This window comes from Thamnophis elegans, chromosome 10 (genome assembly GCF_009769535.1).
Source record: "Thamnophis elegans isolate rThaEle1 chromosome 10, rThaEle1.pri, whole genome shotgun sequence".
NCBI classification, from domain to species: Eukaryota; Metazoa; Chordata; class Lepidosauria; order Squamata; family Colubridae; genus Thamnophis; species Thamnophis elegans.
The window spans coordinates 48,024,243-48,036,325 of record NC_045550.1 but is presented as its reverse complement, the minus strand read 5'-3'; positions in this window follow the sequence as shown (position 1 = coordinate 48,036,325).

The following is a 12,083-nucleotide window of genomic DNA, read 5'->3' as shown; positions in this document are numbered from 1 at the left end:
AAGGTAGCCTTGATGTCTGAGAGGTTGAGAAAAATTGAGACACATACCATATAAGAAATAATATAGTAGTGGCTTGGGACGCGAGTTATTTTTCCTAAAGGTAGACAGAATCAAGATGTCACGGGGAGGGGGAAAAGATGGACTTTAGAACCCCCTGAAAAATGAGGAGTGATGCATAGATCATCTAAACAAATTCCAGATATCCAGTAGGATCCGATTCTGGTGGCTTCTGAATCACCCCCCCTCCGAAAACACGACTTTGGTTCGCAGGATTAGCACGGTTTTGTTCTTCCTTCTCTGTCTGACCTCGAGAAGAAAAGTGGTCTCATCCATGTTTGTGCCCAGTTCTGTCCTGTCCCGCCCCGCAACTCCTCTGCATTTTTTCAACAATCTCTTTCTCATTACCCATCATTTCATTTGGCCACTCAAGTCCCACCCCCCCCCCCCGCAGGTTTTCCGATACTCCTCAAATCCATTGGAAGACAATGCCATTGATCCTACCCCTATTAGTCTACTGGGAGCGGGCCTCCTACCCAAGAAGGGTGACTTGGTGGCGAGGGGAACCTCAGGTTGCAAACCTTGCGGTCTTCCTTCACGTCCAAGTCGGCCTAGATTGGCACCTCTGCATGAACCGCAAACCAAGAAGCGATTTAAGTCCCGCGTGGGAAAGTCGCCGGGCGAACTCAACCTTCGAAGAACGGAGCGCAGTTGAGATGGCGATCGGCTCAGAATCGAGCAACGCAAGCTTCGTGGGACGATTAGAGAGCTTCGAAGAAAGAGAACCCACAACGCAAAATGTCTAATCATTAACAACTGAAACAGCAAAACACCCACGCATGAATATAACACACACCTGTAGGTATGTGCACACCATCACTCTGTTTTGATGTTTGGTAACTTTCAAACGCCGGGCAATAAGCATTGCTTTATTTTAGTTCAATGTGTTTACCATGCCAAGGTCATAGCATCTCCCGTCCATTCACCCAAGAGTAACTCACCTGACCCAGTGGGCTTTATTCCCCACCGGGAAGACATTAGGCTGATCTCACTGATACATCAAATGTTGCTTTGATTGGAGCGAATCCTCTTATCGGAGTAACAAACCTAGGCTCCATGGATATATGAACCCCGAAAGATTCTTGGCCTGTCTCCTCGGAGGTAAGGCCTTTTGTGGCCTCTTCATATTTGGGACTTCTGCGAAACGAAGGGGGAACCAATTTAACCTAAACATAGCTGTTAAGATCAAGGAGGTTTGAAAAGGCACGCTTTGGGGCTGGGTCAAATCCAAACGGCTCTTTCCGACGCGTTCCTTCCTTTCTGGGATTCAAAAATAGCTCGGATCAATTTGTTTTCAGGAGAAACCAAGCGCTTGCTTTTAAAAACGCTGGAACTCCCCGCAGAGGAACGCTTCGGAATCCCCTCTCGTATTACAGCCCTGTTAACTGCAGCGCAGTCGAATCCACGATACACCACCCCCCCCCCGCGCAAAAACGAGCGAAATGCTTTAAACTGTTTTAAACCCGCTGACTTTTGAACAAGGATTGCTGACGCGGAGTCCCCAGTCCTAAGGACATTTATTTAAGCGAAATCCCATCTCAAAGAAGTAGGACTTAATTGCAGTGAACTTTGTAGTACTTTGCTGCTGCTGCTGCTCGCAGCGGCAGCAACAATAAACATTGAATTTATAATAAATGAGACTTGAAAGTAAGCAGGGATAGGATCTATGTCCTCTCTTTGGATATTACTGATCTCATCCCTAATTGAGACACAAACAATTTTCTAAAGGACGCAGGCAGGACATTCTTGTAAATGCTTACTCAGAAGTAACTCCACTTAAATTAGTAGGGTTTACTTTTAGAGAAAGTGGTATAAAGATCGTGACTTATGTTGTGGCACATCATTTCGCATCCCTTAAAACAGAGTGGCAACTGGTGGTGGGAGGAAAACTTTTTTTTTTTTGAAGTGGGGTTGATTCTTCAGTTGTGTGAAAAGAACCTCAAGAGATCCACAGTCTGGGAGGTTTGACATTTCTGTGGAAGACAATGCTTCAAAAAATATTTGTTTAGATCCAAAACATCAATTTAAGGAATCCAGCAGTGTTGAACCCAGCAGTGTTGAATCCAGCACTGTTGGATTCAGTACCTAAACAGTCAATTCTTTCTGCTGAGTTTGGTTGAGAATTAGCCTCTTTGGTGGAAGAAGAAAATGTCAAAAGCGATGGAGTGTGCAGGTAACAGGACAGAAACTGGCCCAGTAGTTGTGGAAAAATTACCAAGAGTGCTAAGGATATTAGAATTTGTATTTTGTTTTGAACATCTCTATCATACAACTATTTAAAAACCAAATTTAGGCTGTCATGTGAGCATTTTCTACTCTGATTTCCTCTAGTCATTTCTTTACAAGGTTAAGTACCTTTTCTCCCTTGTTTTCAAAGAAATACATTTTTTCATCTTTTGTATCAAACCCACAAAAATGTTTGAGGCACTCTTAAAACTAACCTTTTTATTAGGGCTGCAAAATCTGAGCAACTATTGGATGGGTGCATAGAGATACTTTTTTCTCTGTTTATCCTCTACCCTCTGGCTGTCTGGATTTTTGCAGTCTATGTATGGTGACTTGAATTTTATTATTTGGGAAACTTCCCTGAATCAAGTCTACTTTATTAGTAAATTCCCACGAAATTGCAATCTAATACAGCTGATTACTTGAAGGTAACAGATCTTTCTCTCTCCTCTCTCTGGGGATTTGTAGCAGTAGTTGCCCCTTATTTTATAGAAGAAAACTTTTTTTGGAATCACTGACAGGATTGTCAGAACTGAAAATGTCTTATAGCCCCCCCCCCCCAATGTATGATCCTCATTGGTTAACCACGAAGAGGATAACGTGAGGATAATGAGTGGCTGTTTAGCACAATCTCCCCTAAGATCTTAAAAATACCCCACTTCTCAGACAAGCTCTGAACTAAGGGTTGTGGTTGGCCAGCAGATGTCCAGGCCCACATCTTCCTTTCTACAGAACATAGCTAGATATACATTCATGGTTGCACAATCCATCTTCATCTTCTCTAGGGCTACTTCTGTCCCAGTATCTCCATATGTATTTCTTTATTTCAGAGCATTTTAATATGGGAGAGCCACAAATTGTGTGTGGAAGGAGAACAAACAAACCTCTTTAGAGATGCTCATGTAAAAGTCTAGCTCATTTCATCTGTGCTGCAGTGCCCTGATTATTGAATGTTTTCTCTCCTAGCTAGTAACAGTATGAAAGAGAAGGGAAGAAGGCCAGAGGAGAAAAGCCAATCATTATACCTGTAATCAGGACAAATTGTTTTCTAATAATTCAGTAGAGTTACAATTGAGACATATAAGGATGATAAAGGGGACAGCATATTTTGTGTTGACTCAAGGATGGGTGGACAGCACTATCATTCATTAATAGGAAAAAAAAATCTTCTATCAAAGGATGGAGAATCATGCCAATATGCTTCCAAATCAAACATCCTTCAAATGAGCTGAGAAGTAATTTCAGAAATTGTATTTCCAACTCAGTTGGATAGAACCTGGAAAAAAGAGGTTGGGCAACTTGGCTTTGCCCATAGGTGTCTATTCTGTGGGCCAAGATTTCAGGAAGAGCTCTTATTGTATATTGCTGCATAAGAGCTACAAATAGTCCTTGACTCACAACACTCCATTTAGTCATCATCCAAAGTTACAACAGCATTAAAAAGTGATTTTTGATTGTTTTTCACACAACCATTGTGGCAACCCCATGGTCACATGAGCAAAATCCAGATGCTTGGCAACTGTCATATATTTGTGAGAGTTGCAGTGTCCCAGGGTCATGTAATCACCTTATGCGACCTTCTGACAAGCAAAGTCAATGAGGAAGCCATATTTACTTAGCAATCACTTTACTAATGTAACAACGGCAGTGATTCATTTAACAGTTGTGACAAGAAAGATTGTAAAATGTAGCAAAACTCAGACATCATTATCATCATCACCACCACCACCACCTTCTTCATCATCATCACCTTTTTCTTTTTCTTCTTCTTCTTCTTCTTCTTCTTCTTCTTCTTCTTCTTCTTCTTCTTCTTCTTCTTCTTCTTCTTCTTCTTCTTCTTCTTCTTCTTCTTCTTCTTCTTCTTCTTACTGGCTGCCCAACTCCAGTGGACTCTGAATGACATGAAGATTCTACTCCTTCAAAAGTTTTCTCTGGAAACAAAAATGATAGAAGAAAATAGGTAAATTTAAAAAATTGCAAATGGCAAAGATAAATGTTAGATAAATAAGACGGTGTTTTTTTTTTTTTAGGAAAACAGAGGATACAGGCTATATTCAGTCATCTGAAAGTAGACTTGATCATATTTGGGATAGAGAGAACTTGAGTCTCACCATGTTTTGAGAAGGCATTTCTAAGTGACACATCAGAATTCTTTGCAATAAAATTGTTTCTCAAAGGTAATACCATTCTTCATGGACTACAATTTCTTTTTGAGATAGTGATAGTAAAATTGACAACAACTTGGTTAAAAAAAGTAACTTTCCTGTCACTTAAATGCAACTTCCACAACTGGAAGATACACCCATGAACATCTCACACTGCAACCATGACTTAAAAATGCAGTATCAGTAGTACTGTTTCCCAGAAGGCCACTGTTCTCAGCATTAGGCATATGCATCTTATATGCATATAGTCTGTTAGGCTTTCTCATTCATTACTGGAGGGAAGCTAAGTGGCCAGTAGGATCTTACAACAACTCATAGAGCCAAGACAGATGGAGGCACCAATGCTATTCCAATGTTGTTTCTGCAGATTCAAAAATATGTAAAAGCTTTAAAACTAAAAATAGGCAAAGGGCCCAATATTGTAATTTTCAAACCCATTGTCCTCAAGGCCCCCCCCCATCTCTCATACACACACAACATTTCTTGTTTTGTCCCTTCATTGCAGTGACTTCCATAAAGTGTCCCTAGAGATTTACAGTTTCAAGATTATTTGACTAGTCAGATATGATTTGGGGGAAAAGTGGCTGGAAATTTTCTTACACAATGTTCTTTAAATGAAGACTATAAGAACTTAATATGAATAGTGATAGATCAGACCAAAGGCCAATCTAATCTTGTATTCTGCTCCTATCTACCGCAGCAATTACAGGGAACCCACAAGGATGAAAAATGCTTCAGCAATTGGCATTATGAATTGTACTGACTTTAATTATGGAAATATTACATATATATCAGTGGTGGGTTTCAAATTTTCTTAGAACCTATTCTGTAGGTGTGGCCTGTATTGTGGGAGTGGCTTGGCAGTCATGTGACCTGGTGGGAGTGGCCAACTTGATGTCACTCAGCAGGAGATGTCATGGATAAGTCAAGGACTATCTCTACCTTCCTCTGCGTGGCAGCCTTGTCCTAGTAAACTATTTATCCTTTCTGGCAATTTTCCTCTCTGATAGAGGCACCAAAATAATCCATACAATGTAAGGTTTCCTGCTGCAGCAGGGGGTTGGACTAGATGACCTCTGAGTAGCCTTCTAGCCCTAAATTGCTGTGCTGTTTTTCTTTCTTTCTCCTAACAAAGAAACTTGCCTGAGGTCATTCCACATGCCTGCCAGATAAAGATAATGAGATAATGACCCTAGAGAAAGTTTGGCTCAATTCACAAGCAGGGAATCATCCAAACCCTTTTAGAAACACAATGCTCATATTGCACAAACCCCAAAACTTCAGAACATAAAACCATATAACATATAACCATATATAACCAGTTCTTTCCTGCACCTTTTCAATTTAAAGTTATTAAGACTTGTGGACTTCAACTCCCAGAATTCCACAGCTAAGCATGCTCAGTTCTGATTTAAAGCGGCAGCATTTGTTTTTCTCCTTTGCAAAAGAAGTTTCCTTCTTTCTTTTTCTTCTCCCTTCCTCTCCTTCCTCCCTCTCTCCCTCCCTCCCCCTCTCTCAAACACACACAAACAAGTTGGATTGGATTATCTCTCCTACCCTCTTCCCCTCTCTCTCACTCTCAAACAAGGAAACACACACACACACACACACACACACAGAGCTTCACTGATTACAAGTTGGTTTTGGATATCTTTTCCAATGGCTTTAAAGCAGCTCCCCCCCTGCCTTCTCCAAACACCTCCCCCATTGCAAATGCAGTCTGCTGTCTGGGTGGGAAATGCCACTCATGCTCTCCCTCCCTAAGTGTAGTGACTTCCTCTGCAGACCCCCATACATTTCTCTCTCTCTCTCTCTCTTTCTCACACACGCACAGTTGAATGAAGCTATGTAAAAATCCAGCCCAGCTTCACTGATTACATGTTTGAAAAGGCAAAGTGGCTCCGCCTGCAATCAAACTACACTTGGGGAGGGAGAGCACAAGCAAGCCAGGGTCCTTCCCTCCAGCCTTTGGCCAAAGCCCCGCACAGCACCAAGAGGATGAAGTTTGAATTCCTCCCCTCCCTCTGACCCACACATACCTTTTCCAGCTGCTTCAGAAAGGGCTTCAATGCTGCTCTTGCCTCGGGTCCTCTGAAGAAGCCCTGCCCTTCATTCCTTCCTTCCACAGCTGGAATGGGTTCTAACCGGCATGGTAGATTTGTGGAACCTCTTCTACCGACTGGTTAGAACAGGCAGGAACCCACTCCTGATATATATACATCATGATTAATATCCTGATCCTCATATTTGTTGAATCCAATGTTTCTTAACCTTGGTCATTTGAAGATAGGTGGATTTCAGCTCCCAGTATTACCCAGTCAGCATGGATGGCTGGGGAATCTGAGAGTTGTAATCCATCCATTTTGAAGTGGTCATATTGAGAAATGATGTAATTCATTTGGAAAGACAACCAAGTCAGTGGGTACCAATATCTTGTGTTAACATATTCGTTAATTTAATGAAGTGCTAGGGAATAAGGGCTCCCCCTCTCCCTTGTTCAGTATTCCACTATACAATGATAAATCAGGGACGGGGTGGCTCAATGGCTAAAATACCGAGCTTGTCGATCAGAAAGATTGACAGTTCGACTGTTCAAATCCCTAGTGCAGTGTAACGGAGTGAGCTCCCGTTACTTGTCCCAGCTTCTGCCAACCTAGCAGTTCAAAAGCATGTAAAATGCAAGTAGAAAAACAGAGACCACCTTTCGTGGCAAGATAACAGCATTCCGTGCGCCTTCAGCATTTAGTCATGCTGCCCACATGACCACGGAGATTTCTTTGGACAGCACTGGCTCTTTGGCTTTGAAATGGAGATGAGCGCTGCCCCTTAGAGTCAGGAACGATTAGCACATAAGAGCGAGGGGAACCTTTACTTTTATACAATGATATTGGATAATTCTGGCTTCTAATACTATAAGAGGAACAACAACAACAATAAAAAATCTCTCTACCCATATTCTATACAACATGAATATTTATTTATTCTCTCCAAAATATTTTATGTCCAAACTAATTGATTTGGATATAATAAATGTTCATTCCAGAAAAAAAAAACCTTTCTACTCAGATTGTTTAAAAATATATGCAAATAAGTATTATTGATTAAATTATTGTTCTCCAACTTCATAGACAAAAATATCTGGTGGAAAATATACATGGCTGAGGCTGAAGTTTAAATTCTTTATTTAAATAAATGAATATATGGCTAATTATAAAAGCTGAAATTAAGACTGCTACTTATTGATTAAATAGTAAAATAGATATCAAATATCCCAATAGAAGTAGTACTAACACTGTATGTAATATGTAAACTAACAGACCTGTTACCCTAAGCCTACAGTTTATACTTAAGCAATCTATACTTGGAATTCAAAATATACTCCCTATCTGACATATTTCCAATAAGACCAGTGGAATACAGTAGTTGGTTCATATTCCTAACATTGCTTTGAGGCTGTTGATATATGTAACTCACAAAATGATTGATGTACACGATATGAATTTTAAATCTTTACAGTATGTTCAAGGTGCTCCTTCTTCCTGCCTTCAGGATGATTGTAATAAAAAAATGAAAAATGTTCTTTTACCATAATGGAGGGTGATGATTGGAAAAAGATAATGCTTTTTTTGCATGAGAATGGACAAGGCAAAAAACATTTCAAACAGGAAAAACTGGGGAGAGAAAAATATAAGCCTATGGCAAAACCACATATGATTTTATATTTTTATTATGTCTTCATTTATATCAAACTCCTCCAGACGGATGAAATTTTGATGGATATTTTATGAGCTGATCAAGGTATGTGTCATCATTTTTATTTTGGAAGAAAATATTTTAGCTGGATATTTGCAAGGCTTTTTTTAGATACCAGAGTACAATTTATGTAGGAAGGGAAAATGCTGGTTTGAATGTTAGATTTGATAATGCCACGAATTTATGCAAATTCTTATTCAGTGAAAAAGAGTTTCTCTATTTGATGCAGCCTTACACCCTTCAATGCTGGGTAAAGAATGTTACAATAAGAGATTTGTACCTTTGGAAGAAATGAGATTGCATTGCTTGGTTTTTTCCTTTCTCCTTTGTTTTCTTTTTCAAGAAACAGGGCTGAAAAGAAAGGAGCACATGCTTTGTTAGAGATTCATATGCTCTTTATATACGGTAGCTATCCTTATTGATACCGCAACCGAGGGATGTACGTCAGAGCCTGTTGAAGGTTTCTATTTTTTATTGGCATATAATCTTCATATTATCTCATCAACCATTTCAGCAAATCCCAGCTGAACTGAAAAAAGAAAAAGCTAGTACAATTGTGCTCGAGTGTTCAATTGGCGAGATGCAAAATGAAACATTGTGGAACCGCAGAACTCAGTTTGCACAATTCTCTGTATCCCGCCATTGTAAATTAATACAGTAATAGTCTATGGTGAAATTGAATATTTGTAAGATATCATTTTTAATTCACGATTTGGTCTGCTAATGGTACTCCTAAACTCCATCATAATAAAACAGAAGTTGTGGTTTTAAGAACTCCCTTTTTTCCTTGGCTTCCCTCTTTGCCTTGTTTGCCATTTAGGCAGCCTGAACAATTTTGGACAACTTGAAAAGTTCCACCCTATTTTGATATATTTGTGCATACATTTATGTGGATGGTTTATATAGCCATCCAACTGGCAAATTGGGAATTTTAAGACTTTTGGTTAAATCCAACAAGTATATATTAAATAATTGCAAGATTAACATACCAATACATGTCTAGAAATCACTGCCTTCTTTAAGTTAAAGCATTATGAAAAAGCACAGTTAATCAGATGATGGCATAATGCATTAAACCATGAATTAGCAAAATATTAATGGATTGAACAATGAGCTAAGTCAGAAAAGAAAAGTAATCAAGGTTAACATTAACCAAAAGTAATATCTTGCATAAGAGCAGATACTGGCCTTTAACTGACCTGCTTAAGGTTATATTATATAAACACTTTCCATTCTATTAAGGAAACTGATTCAAAGTTTCTCTTCCAGGGATTTATTTGATTCTGAGTATGATTTCTTTCACATCATTCTATTCCAGCTTCTTGTATTTGAGTAAATGGTTAAGGTAAACTTGCCCAATCTGAGTGTATGTTAATATATTGTGTATGTCCCATTGCAATTTGTGCTAGGACAACAGTATGCTGACTTGTAAGGTGATCTCTAGAATGGAAATGCTAACTCACATAGAAGAGCATGAACATACCGGTACTTGCGGGGTAAAACAGCATTTGTGGCACCATGATCCAAATAGCAATAGCACTTAGACTTACAGTGTTTTACAGCCCCCTCTAAGCGGTTTACAGAGTCAGCATATTGCCCCCAACAATCTGGATCCTCATTTTACTGACCTCAGAAGGATGGAAGTCTGAGTCAACCTTGAGCTTGGTGAGATTTGAACTGCCAAATTGCAGGCAGCTGGCAGTCAGTAGAAGTAGCCTGCAGTTCTGCCCTCTAACCAATGTGCCACATGACTCATGTGACCTAACTGATTGGTGCCGCCCTTACACATTAGCAGGGAATGCTGAATGCTGAATTCACATAGACTAAGGCTGTTAACCAAATGTATATTTTCTCTATCTTAGTAAAAAGCCTTCTGTGGAAGCTTCAATGGACCAAATGATGGGCAGTTGTCAGGCTCTAGATTTAGATTTAGATTTTATTAATATTTGTAGGCCGCCCTTTTCCCTGAGGGGACTCAGGGCGGCTCACATAAAATCGGGGAAGGGGAATACAGACATTAAGATAAGACATATAATAAAATAGTAAACAACATACATTCATCATTCGGGAGGGGAACTATCCTTGTCCCCAGGCCTGACGGGCGAGCCAGTTCTTCAAGGCTGTGCGGAAGGCCTGGACGGTGGCGAGGGTGCGAATCTCTACGGGGAGCTCGTTCCAAAGGGTCGGGGCTACTACTGAGAAGGCCCTCCTCCTTGTAGTTGCCAGCCGACACTGGCTGGCCGATGGTATACGGAGGAGGCCTAATCTATGTGATCTTATTGGTCGCAGGGATGTAATTGGCAGAAGGCGGTCTCTCAAGTATCCAGATCCACTGCCATGTAGGGCTTTATGGGTGACTAATAGCACCTTGAAGCGCATCCGGAGATCGACAGGTAGCCAGCGCAGCTCGCGGAGGATAGGTGTTATGCGGGTGAACCGAGGTGCACCCACAATCACTCGCGCGGCCGCATTCTGTACTAGCTGAAGTCGCCGGATGCTCTTCAAGGGCAGCCCCATGTAGAGCACGTTGCAGTATTCCAGCCTAGAGGTCACAAGGGCCCGGGTGACTGTTGTGAGAGCCTCCCGATTCAGGTAGGGTCGCAACTGGCGCACCAGGCGAACCTGGGCGAATGCCCCCCTGGTCACAGCCATTAAATGGTGGTCAAACGATAGCTGTGAGTCCAGGAGGACTCCCAAGTTGCGAACCCTCTCTGAGGGGTGTAGGATTTGACCCCCCCAGCCTGAGTGATGGAATATTGGTCGAATCTCTGGGAGGGAAACACAACAGCCACTCGGTCTTTTCTGGGTTGAGCACGAGCTTGTTAACCCTCATCCAGTCCATAACAGCTTCGAGGCCGCGGTTCATCACGTCTGCCGCTTCATTGAGTTGGCACGGGGCGGACAGATACAGTTGAGTATCGTCCGCATATTGATGGTATCTAATCCCGTGCCTGCGAATGATCTCACCCAGCGGTTTCATGTAGATGTTGAATAGTAGGGGGGATAAGACCGAGCCCTGAGGCACCCCATAAGTTAGGGGCCTAGGGGACGATCTCTGCCCCCCCACTAACACCGACTGCGACCTGTCCGAGAGGTAGGAGGAGAACCACCGCAACACGGCGCCTCCCACTCCCACCTCCCGCAGTCGTCGCAGAAGGATACCATGGTCGATGGTATCGAAAGCCGCTGAGAGGCCGAGGAGAACCAGGATGGAGGAATGTCCTCCATCTCTGGCCCTCCAGAGATCATCGGTCAATGCGACCAAAGTGGTTTCTGTGCTGTAACCGGGTCTGAAGCCTGACTGGAAGGGGTCTAGATAGTTTGCTTCCTCCAAGGACCGCTGGAGCTGGAAGGCCACCACCTTCTCAACAACCTTCCCCAGAAAGGGGAGGTTGGAGACTGGACGATAATTATTAAGGATAGCTGGATCCAAAGATGGCTTCTTCAGGAGGGGTCTCACCACCGCCGCTTTCAGTGCGGCGGGGAAGTTCCCCTCCCGAAGTGAGGCGGTGACAACCGCCTGGATCCAGCCTCGTGTCACCTCACTGCAGTTAGTAACTAACCATGAGGGACACGGATCCAGTACACAGGTGGAGGTACTTACAGCCCTCATGGCCTTGTCCACATCCCCGGGGGTAACGTCTTGAAACTCAACCCAGAGTTGTTCAAATTGATCCTCCTGTGCCTCGGCTGGAGCTGCAGGGGTGGAGTCCAAGTCCGACCGAAACCGAGCAATTTTGTCCGCTAAGAATTGGGCATACTCTTCGGCTCTGCCCTGCAAGGGTTCCCCCGCTCCCCTTTTGTTCAGTAGGGAGCGGGTTATCCTAAACAGGGCGGCCGGGCGGGACTCAGCGGACGCAACCAAGGTGGCTATATGGGATC